The sequence below is a fragment of the Bison bison genome, unplaced genomic scaffold (genome assembly GCF_000754665.1).
Source record: "Bison bison bison isolate TAMUID 2011002044 unplaced genomic scaffold, Bison_UMD1.0 scf7180017864228, whole genome shotgun sequence".
NCBI classification, from domain to species: Eukaryota; Metazoa; Chordata; class Mammalia; order Artiodactyla; family Bovidae; genus Bison; species Bison bison.
Window position 1 is genome coordinate 4,006,886 of NW_011494800.1, and position 10,960 is coordinate 4,017,845.

Genomic DNA, 10,960 nt, shown 5'->3' on the forward strand with positions numbered 1-10,960 from the left:
GAACTCCTTTTCCTATTTGGAACCAGTCTGTTGTTCCATGTCCAGTTCTAACTGTTGCTTCCTGACCTGCATACAAATTTCTTAAGAGGCAGATCAGGTGGTCTGGTATTCCCACCTCTTAGAATTTTCCACAGTTTCTTGTGATCCACACAGTCAAAGGCGTTGGCATAGTCAATAAAGCAGAATTAGATGTTTTTCTGGAACTCTCTTCCTTTTTCCATGATCCAGCGGATGTTGGCAATTTGATCTCTGGTTCCTCTGCCTTTTATAAAACCAGCTTGAACATCAGGAAGTTCATGGTTCACGTACTGCTGAAGCCTGGCTTGGAGAATTTTGAGCATTACTTTACTGGTGTGTGAGATGAGTGCAATTCTGCGGTAGTTTGAGCCTTCTTTGGCATTGCCTTTCTTTGGGATTGGAATGAAAACTGACCTTTTCCAGTCCTGTGGCCACTGCTGAGTTTTCCAAATTTGCTGGCATATTGAGTGCAGCACTTTCACAGCGTCATCTTTCAGGATTTGAAATAGCTCAACTGGAATTCCATCACCTCCACTAGCTTTGTTCATAGTGATGCTTTCTAAGGCCCTAAAGATCATCTATTCTCTCCTAAGAGTCTTGTATCCTTCCTCTGCTTTCCCTATAAGATGTTGTTTAATCCTGAATTCTAAGCCACCCTGGGGAGTGATTCATTTTCTTCTGAGTATCCCATGAGGAATATGTTAAGAAACTTCATTTGTTTTTTGTCTTGTTAATGTGTCTTTTATTACAGGGGTCCCAACTAAGAACTCAAAGGGTAAAGGGAAAATTACTTATCCTTCCCTGCAATACTAGGGTCCACAACAGCACAAAGTAGGGAGCCACCAGATTGAGAGCAGAAGGCGGTTTCAAGCCAAACAGTGTTTGAGCTGAGCTTTTAACAGCAGGTAGGTTTTAGGGGCAGGAATGGGGGGAAAAGGCAAGAGAAACAGAATTGAGCTCAGAACACCCTGTTCCCTCTAACTAGAACAGCCTCACTCATCCCCCTTCCACTGCAACCAGCTCCTGCTTTAAGACTTGGCTCATGTCTCCTCCTCCAGAAAGTATTTTATGGTCAATTCCTTCTGCCCAAGCCCTGCTGAGCTACTTAGATCTGTGCTTTTTCCCATCACAGCCTTTATCCATCACATCACAGTGGCCATGTCATCTGAGTCTCCCATTAGACTTAACACTCCTTAACATACTGGTGGATTAATCACTTTTCAGATGTGTCATTAGTTTGTTACTAATAATTGTTAAAACTAGAAACCTTACCTTTTTGGGGGGCTGGGGGTGGTGGTGGTGTAGAGAATACTCCAGGTACGGCATGATACCTTCCTCATCATTTACTTTATGCTGTGTTTACCTGCCTGGGAGAGATAACATGCCTACTTGAGAATTTTAGCCATTGTTCTAGCCTTCCAGGTCCCCATTTACACAAGGGTCCTAATGTTGGTAAACTTGACATGTCACCATAAGCTGTTTGGCTTCAGCAATGCTGTGACTTTTGCATCATAGCAGGCAGGACATTTCTCAGTGGCCTAAAAAACCAACACATTTGTGCTGGAACTTGGATTGTTGTTCAGTCACTCAGTCATGTCCATAGACTGCAGCATTCCAGGCTTCCCTGTCCTTCACCATCTCCCAGAATTTTCTCAGACTCGTGTCCATTGAGTCGGTTATGCCATCCAGCCATCTCATCCTCTCTTGCCCCCTTCTCTTACTGCCCTCAATCTTTCCCAACATCAGGGTCTTTTCCAATGAGTAGACTCCTCACATCAGGTGGCCAAAGTATTGGAATTTGGATAGTGATATTCAAAATATTTTACAGCCCCTAGGCAGTGACCAGTCCGAACATACACAGGTAACACTAGAGCATGGTCCTAGGGCTTCTTTCCCTGTCTCCCACAAATAATAACCTTTATTTATTGGAATGAACAGAAGTTTAGACATTCTCAGGGAAGAAGACAGGATAACCAGGAATCCAGGCGATATTTGAGGGTTCAGAAAAACTGTTACTTGCCAACTGATATGTATCTCAAGACATTTAACAATTAGACAAACCGCTGTTTAGTACCCAGCAAATGTCAGTGCTGCCAACCAAAAAATGAGAATTGGAGCAATTAATTTTGAAAAGGGAAAATAGATTTCATATGTGCTAGGATCCTGGAAAAGATTCCTAGACTGTGTTCCATAAGAAAATGTAGCTCATAAGATATTTCTAGATGTTCCAAGAGAAATATTTCTATGGTCAAGTAAGATTGAGAAACATGGTACAAATTATATCCCTCTTGTATTCCACAATACGGGAGTGGATTACAAGTCCTGGAGTAAAGAAAACTCTTGAACTTCATTTAGTCCAAGTATTGAAAAAGCTTACTTCCTCAAGGGAATCCTTTCACCATGAAACCATTTTGCTTTGGAAGGAAATGAAGGTTCTATGCAACAACGTTTAGGAAATTTCATTCAAAATATCCTCTCCACATTTAGATTCGCTCAGAGTGGTGAGTTCTCAAAGATAGCTCACTATACAAAGACCAGATTTGTCCTGCTCTCATCATTTTCCAGAGGTTTCTCTCATACTTCATTTCATGGGCTCAGGAGTCTTGGCAATTGAATTGCTTGTTTCCAACCCCCAGGAAAGTCCTCAAACACTAACCCCCAGTGGTTGGGGTCAGCAAACATTTTCCACAAAGAACCAGAAAATTAGTATCTTCAGTTTTGTGAACTGCCACGCCTTCTCAACTCTGCCATTATGATGGAGCAGCTATAGACACAAAGGAGCGTGTCTGTGTTCCAATAAAAATTTATTTACACAAATACATGAAGGGCCAGATTTGTCCTGTGATTTACTGTTTGCCAAGCCTGACCTAGGCTGAAGAAACAGGAGCCTCCTCAGCCTCCCCTCTTTCAGCCTCAGAATGGTCTTTGCTCTATTTGTTGTCCTAGATCTCAAAGGTGAGTTAACTTGAGATTCATAAATGAATAGAAATAAAAGAGCCGAACAAGACCTTGTCACTCTTCAAATCTCCAAGAAGAAATGAAGATGGGCCACAGAAGGCAAGAATATCCCCACTGGGGACACGAATCACACACCAGGGAGTACAATAGGAGAGACCTTTCCCTGAGTCTTCTGAGATCTTTAAAGTTAGCCTCACTTCAGCTACTTCCACCAAACATTTGGGGACTAAAAACGTAATGACAATCCTTTGGCTGAGAATCAAGTAGCTGTCACTTCAGTGATCCTGCTGTTTGCTACTATTTTTATTTGATAAGCAGAACATTATACTTGGGCCTAGATTTGAGGCAAGATCGTCAGTGATTCATGGTTTAGAGACCAGAGGGCCTCATCCCCAGGCCGGCCTGTGTTCAGGTTTCTTTGGCAGAAGTATTGTAGATGTTTTCAATTAGGCGGGGGAACAAAACCTCCAGGGAGTATGGCTTTGACCCAAATAAAACCTCCCCTTGAATATAATTTCCCTCTCTAGCTCTCTCTCTCTCTATTTCTCTCTCAATCTGTAAATCTGTATGCCGGTGTGGGTGTGGATGTGTGTGCAAAATGGTTGAGACAGCTGCCTTACACAGGTGGTATCCCAGGCAGTAAATAATATGGCTTTTATAGATGGCTTGAGACACACAGTCTCAGAACAATTAATTTTACCACTACACGTTTGACCTAAGAGCACTTTTTATCACAGCAGGAATTCCTTATCAAATTCTCAGGTGCAGGAGCCCCATAAACACTTTGGAGGCATACAGACCTCATGGCTGAGATGGTTAGTTACTCGAGGAGGGAAACAGAAGTGGTCTGAGAAGAAAGAGAAATATAGAACACTGACCCCAGCTCAAAGAGGCAAACCCAAATAGTCAACACTGCCCTTCTGGGAAGTCTGTGTATTCCTCTCCCAGTCATAGGGTTAAGTTCAGTTCAGTTCACTCAGTCATGTCTGACTCTTTGCAACCCCATGAACCGCAGCACACCAGGCCTCCCTGTCCATCACCAACTCCTGGAGTCCACCCAAACCCATGTCCATTGAGTCGGCGATGCCATCCAACCATCTCATCCTCTGTCATCCCCTTCGCCTCCCACCCTCAATCTTTCCCAGCATCAGGGTCTTTTCCAATGAGTCAGCTTTTTGCATCAGGTGGCCAAAGCATTGGAGTTTCAGCTTCAGGATCAGTCCTTCCAATGCATATTCAGGACTGATCTCCTTTAGGATGGACTGGTTGGATCTCCTTGCATCCAAGGGACTCTCAAGAGTCTTCTCCAACACCACAGTGCAAAAGCATCAATTCTTTGCCACTCAGCTTTCTTTATAGTCCAACTCTCACATCCATACATGACCACTGGAAAAACCATAGGGTTAGAAACCTCAACAATTTGGCATATATTTTTGACTGTGCCACACAGCATATGGAATCTTAGTTCCCCAACTAGGGATTGAACCTGAGCCCCCTGCATTGGAAGTGTGGAGTATTAACCACTGGACTGCCAGGGAAGTTCCTTTTTTAATTCTTTTAACCTTGACAATTTAGAAGTCAGCCATCATGGGGAAAGATTGGCTTTGTTGTCATAAGGTATATACAATTGAAGAGTTACAAGGAACGATACAGTTCAAAAGAACTGACAAAAATTTCCAAGTGGAGGACCAGGAAGTCATTCAGTTTGCAAACTGGGGCTAAGGAGTGCTTACCAAAAACAGCCAACAAAAACTTTTAAAAAAAACCTCATACAGCTGGAAATCTATGTGTATATGTATTTAAACGTATCTTCAAATATTTATCTACTTAAAGAAATGAAGATACCCACCTCTGATACTTGTGATAATTAGTTTTACTTCTTCATAAATTAATGTATTTTATGTGTTGAAAACTCCTAGTCCAATTTTCTGTACTTGCATGAACTAAACAAAGATTTATCTGCTGCTGCTGCTAAGTCACTTCAGTCGTGTCCGACTCTCTGCGACCCCATAGACAGCAGCCCACTAGGCTCCTCTGTCCCTGGGATTCTCCAGGCGAGAATACTGGAGTGGGTTGCCATTTTCTTCTGAACCCAAAACTGCAAATTAGGGGTTTCACCAGAATTTATGGGCTTCTTTGGTGGCTGAAATGGTAAAGAATCTGCCTGCAATGTGGGAGACCTGGGTTTGAACCCCTGGTGGGGAAGAGCCCCTGGAGAAGGGAATGGCTACCCACTCCAGTACTCTTGCCTGGAAAATTCCATGGACAGAGGAGTCTGACAGGCTTCAGTCCATGGGGCCACAAAGAGTTGGACAGGACTGAGAAAATAACATACACACACACACACACAAGAATTTATATGTCAGGTTGTATTATTGCTTATTTGTTTTTATATTAAATGGCCATTGGGGCATGACATATTGTTAAAGAAGCAAAAACAAAGGGGAAGAAAAGCTATTGCAATTATTTTCAAGACCCATCCAAACCCTGACCTTTTTCTAAGTTCAACAAACATTTTTGATGGGCCCAAAAGACTGTGAAATGAATAAATCATTGCAGTAAAAGCAAAGGTGCAGGACAGCATTTATTCACTGACCATCTGTGGCCTGTGAGCCCCTCCTGAGACTGAGATCCTCCTCTTCTGGGATAGAAGAGAGAGCTGGAAAGACAGGAAAAGCATTAAATGAGAAAAACCTGACAAAAACTATTCTGAATCTGAGTTCATATGTCAGTTTCATGTAGAATCATAAATTTATATATTTAAAATCCCTTTTCTGTTTAAAAACGGTAAAGAGATTATATTATATTTCTTTAACTCTCTTACTTAAAATCCTTTATTATTTTTTTTTTAACATCCACTGTGTCATTATAAGGGGCTTTCCCAGTGGCTCAGAGGTAAAGAATCTGCCTGCAATGCAGGAGACACAGGAGACGCAGATTCAAGCACTCTGTCTGGAAGATCCCCTGGAGGAGGGCATGGCATCCCACTCCAATATTCTTGCCTAGAAAATCCCATGGACAGAGGAGCCTGGTGAGCTACAGTCCATGGGGTCACAAAGAGCTGGACATGACCAAAGTGACTGAGCATGTATACACACATGCATGTCATTATAAAAAAGAAGGTTTCTGTTTCTTTCTGATGAGGATTCCAACTTTTGATCACAGAGGGCCTGATCACAGCGGGGAAATTAAGTGGCTGATGTGAGACACACATACCATCAACACATAACCAATTAGAAAGAATTAGGGGAAAAATCCCAAAGGCAGCCTTTAGCCCACATCTCTCTCTAGGAAAAGTTTATTCTTTCTTTAGAGTCTAAAATGCCTATTTCAAGTACCATTTCATTATTTTTCTCAAAAGTTTGAAATGTTTGGCACCTCATAAGCCTCCTTCTTGTTTGAAGAGTAAAGCATAGCAGACATCCTCTTATAAAGAATAACTGCTAATAAGATAAACAAGACATAATTTTTTTCTTGGGCTTAATTTGTACTTGGGCATCTGCCTTTTCCTCACAAATATTGGGGGATATCTATTCAAGAGTACCATAAATATGAGAATCTTCTCATTTATTTGATCAAAAGCTAGATACATTTGCATATCTGCCACGGGAGTGGAGGTAACTGAACTCAGATTTACAATAGCTCAATTCTACATGTTAGTTGGAGAAAGAAACCACTCTCCATTGAACTATGAAGTCATTAACATACTCCATAAATTGTTTTAATTTTAAAAAAATATGGTGAGACTGCACCTCTGTGTCCATTATATTTGAAAAGCTGGCAAAGAGAAATAGGTTGAAGACCTAACCTGAGGCAGAAAGCACATTCCTTCAGCATGGCACTCCTCCCTAGACCTGAGGAAGCCACAAAGCCTTCATTTCTCTCTCTGTAAATTTCTGTCTGCTTAAAGAACTTTCCCAGGTTCTCCTATGTCTCTTCTATGTTTCTGGATTCTCATAAAGACTTGCCCCAGTTGCCCCAAGGGTGTGTTGGAACCAAACTCCTGCCTGCTCATGTGAGCTGACCCTGTGGATCTCTTCCCAACTCCATGTTCAGTGACCACATTAAAGCTTGCAGTCAACAGTAATGGGAGTGTTTACAGCATGGAAATTGGCCAGTGCTATAGATCAGGACTGGAGAAGGCAATGGCACCCCACTCCAGTACTCTTGCCTGGAAAATCCCATGGACAGAGGAGCCTGGTGGGCTGCAGTCCGTGGGGTCGCTAAGAGTCAGACATGACTCAGCGACTTGCCTTTCACTTTTCACTTTCATGCATTGGAGAAGGAAATGGCAACCCACTCCAGTGTTCTTGCCTGGAGAATCCCAGGGACGGGGGAGCTTGGTGGGGTGCCATCTATGGGGTCTCACAAAGTCGGACATGACTGAAGCGACTTAGCAGCAGCATAGACCAGGACTTTTATTTCCTCCCTGGAGATCCAGTCAGTTGCTAAATCTACACCAGCATACCAGCGTCTTGAACACATCTTTCTACTCTTTCTCCCTTCCCTTCTCCCATTTCAAATCTTATCCTTGGATAACCACACACTTGAAATATGCCAATAAATGAATTTTTCTAAGTTAATAGTGGAGAAAGAGATATTCCCTGGTGGCTTAGATGGTAAAGAATCTGCCTTCAATGCAGGAGACCTGGATTCGATCCGTGGGTCAAGAAGACCCCCCCAAGAAGGGAATGGCAACCCACTCCATATTCTTACCTGGAGAATTTCATGGACAGAGGAGCCTGTAGAGACTACAGTCCATGGGGTTGCAGAGAGGGGGACATGACTGAGTAACTAACACACACATTCTGTCAACCATATATTGAATACTATCTAATGATAATGCCTTAACCCAAAGAAAAGAATCTCTATGAAAGCCCACGAAATAGTGCTTTTGTCTAGGACAAACTTCTCAGCATCTTTCAAATGATACCATCAAGGCAGCTAGTGACTCCACCTTAAACCAGTGTTGACAAGATAATGAAAGCAGAGTTGGGAAAACTGTCTGGATAGAAGGACCAGTGTTGACTGAAATGCAGAGACAACCTTGCCAAGACAAAAAAGAGAAGCTGCTTTTCAGTAACCACATACAGATGTGAGAGCTGGACCGTAAAGAAGGTTGAGAACACTCAGAGGTGAGGGATGATCCTGGATAGGGCACCAAAGCGCTTGCCCTCTGCCTTCTCTTCCATCTGAATGTTCATCTGTATCTTTTAATACCCTTTGTATATAATGAATGGGCTTAGTAAATGGGTTTCCTGAGTTTTATAAGCCACTCCAACAGATTAATTGAACCCAAGGACAGGCAGCTGCAACTGGCGCCCTAAGTGCGGCCAAGAGGAGCTACCCTACGTCCGAGGTCAGGGGCAGAAGCTGGGAGGACCCCATGCCCGAAGAGCAGTGGCCAAGAGGAGTTACCCCACGTCCGAGGTCAGGCGCAGTGGCCGAGAGTGCCAGGCTGCAACGTGCAGGAATGGCAGAGAAGTGCTACCCAAGTCCGAGGCCAGGGGCGGCGGCCAGGAGGACCAACCCCACGTCCAAGGAGCGGTGGCTGCCCGGGCGCAGGAGGACCTAGAGGCGCTATCCCACATTGAAGGTCAGGAAGGGCAGTGGTGAGGAGATACCCTCATCCAAGGTAAGGAGCAACAGCTGTGCTTTGCTGGAGCAGCCATGAAAAGATACCCCACGTCCAAGGTAAGAGAAAATCAAGTATGACAGTAGGTGTTGCAAGAGGGCATCAGAGGGCAGACACACTGAAACCATACTCACGGAAAACTAGTCAATCTAATCACACTAGGACCACAGCCTTGTCTAACTCACTGAAACTAAGCCATGCCCGTGGGGCAACCCAAGATGGGCAGGTCATGGTGGAGAGATATGACAGAATGTGGTCCACTGGAGAAGGAAATGGCAAACCACTTCAATATTCTTGCCTTGAGAACCCCATGAACAGTATGAAAAGACAAAATGATAGGATACTGAAAAAGGAACTCCCCAGGTCAGTAGGTGCCCAATATGCTACTGGAGATCAGTGGAAAAATAACTCCAGAAAGAATGAAGGGATGGAGCCAAAGCAAAAAGAATACACAGCTGTGGATGTGACTGGTGATAGAAGCAAGGTCCGATGCTGTAAAGAGCAATATTGCATAGGAACCTGGAATGTCAGGTCCATGAATCAAGGCAAATTGGAAGTGGTCAAACAAGAGATGGCAAGAGTGAACGTCGACATTCTAGGCATCAGAGAACTCAAATGGACTGGAATGGGTAAATTTAAGTCAGATGACCATTATATCTACTACTGCGGGCAGGAATCCCTCAGAAGAAATGGAGTAGCCATTATGGTCAACAAAAGAGTCCGAAATGCAGTACTTGAAATGCAGTCTCAAAAATGACAGAATGATCTCTGTTCGTTTACAAGGCAAACCATTCAATATCACAGTAATCCAAGTCTATGCCCCAAACAGTAACGCTGAAGAAGCTTAAGTTGAATGGTTCTATGAAGACCTACAAGACCTTTTAGAACTAACACCTAAAAAAGATGTCCTTTTCATTATAGGGGACTGGAATGCAAAAGTAGGAAGTCAAGAAACACCTGGAGTAACAGACAAATTTGGCCTTGGAATACGGAATGAAGCAGGGCAAAGACTAATAGAGTTTTGCCAAGAAAATGCACTGGTCATAGAAAACACCCCCTTCCAACAACACAAGAGAAGACTCTACACATGGACATCACCAGATGGTCAACACCAAAACCAGATTGACTATATTCTTTGCAGCCAAGGATGGAGAAGCTCTATACAGTCAACAAAAACAAGACCAGGAGCTGACTGTGGCTCAGATCATGAACTCCTTATTACCAAATTCAGACTGAAATTGAAGAAAGTAGGGAAAACCACTAGGCCATTCGGGTATGACCTAAATCAAATCCCTTATGATTATACAGTGGAAGTGAGAAATAGATTTAAGGGCCTAGATCTGATAGATAGAGTGCCTGATGAACTATGGAATGAGGTTCGTGACATTGTGCAGGAGACAGGGATCAAGACCATCCCCATGAAAAAGAAATGCAGAAAAGCAAAATGGCTGTCTAGGGAGGCCTTACAAATAGCTGTGAAAAGAAGAGAAGTGGAAAGCAAAGGATAAAAGGAAAGATACAAGCATCTGAATGCAGAGTTCCAAAGAATAGCAAGAAGAGATAAAAAAGCCTTCCTCAGTGATCAATGCAAAGAAATAGAGGAAAACAACAGAATGGGAAAGACTAGAAATCTCTTCAAGAAAATTAGAGATACCAAGGGAACATTTCATGCAAAGATGGGCTCGATAAAGGACAGAAATGGTATGGACCTAACAGAAGCAGAAGATATTAAGAAGAGATGGCAAGAATACACAGAAGAACTGTACAAAAAAGATCTTCACGACCCAGATAATCACGATGGTGTGATCACTGACCTAGAGCCAGACATCCTGGAATGTGAAGTCAAGTGGGCCTTAGAAAGCATCACTACGAACAAAGCTAGTGGAGGTGATGGAATTCCAGTTGAGCTATTTCAAATCCTGAAAGATGATGCTGTGAAAGTGCTGCACTCAATATGCCAGCAAATTTGGAAAACTCAGCAGTGGCCACAGGACTGGAAAAGGTAAGTTTTCATTCCAATCCCAAAGAAAGGCAATGCCAAAGAAGGCTCAAACTACCGCACATTGCACTCATCTCACACGCTAGTAAAGTAATGCTCAAAATTCTCCAAGCCAAGCTTCAGCAATACATGAACCGTGAACTTCCTGATGTTCAAGCTGGTTTTAGAAAAGGCAGAGGAACCAGAGATCAAATTGCCAACATCCGCTGGATCATGGAAAAAGGAAGAGAGTTCCAGAAAAACATCTATTTCTGCTTTATTGACTATGCCAAAGCCTTTGTGTGGATCACAAGAAACTGTGGAAAATTCTAAGAGGTGGGAATACCAGACCACCTGATCTGCCTCTTGAG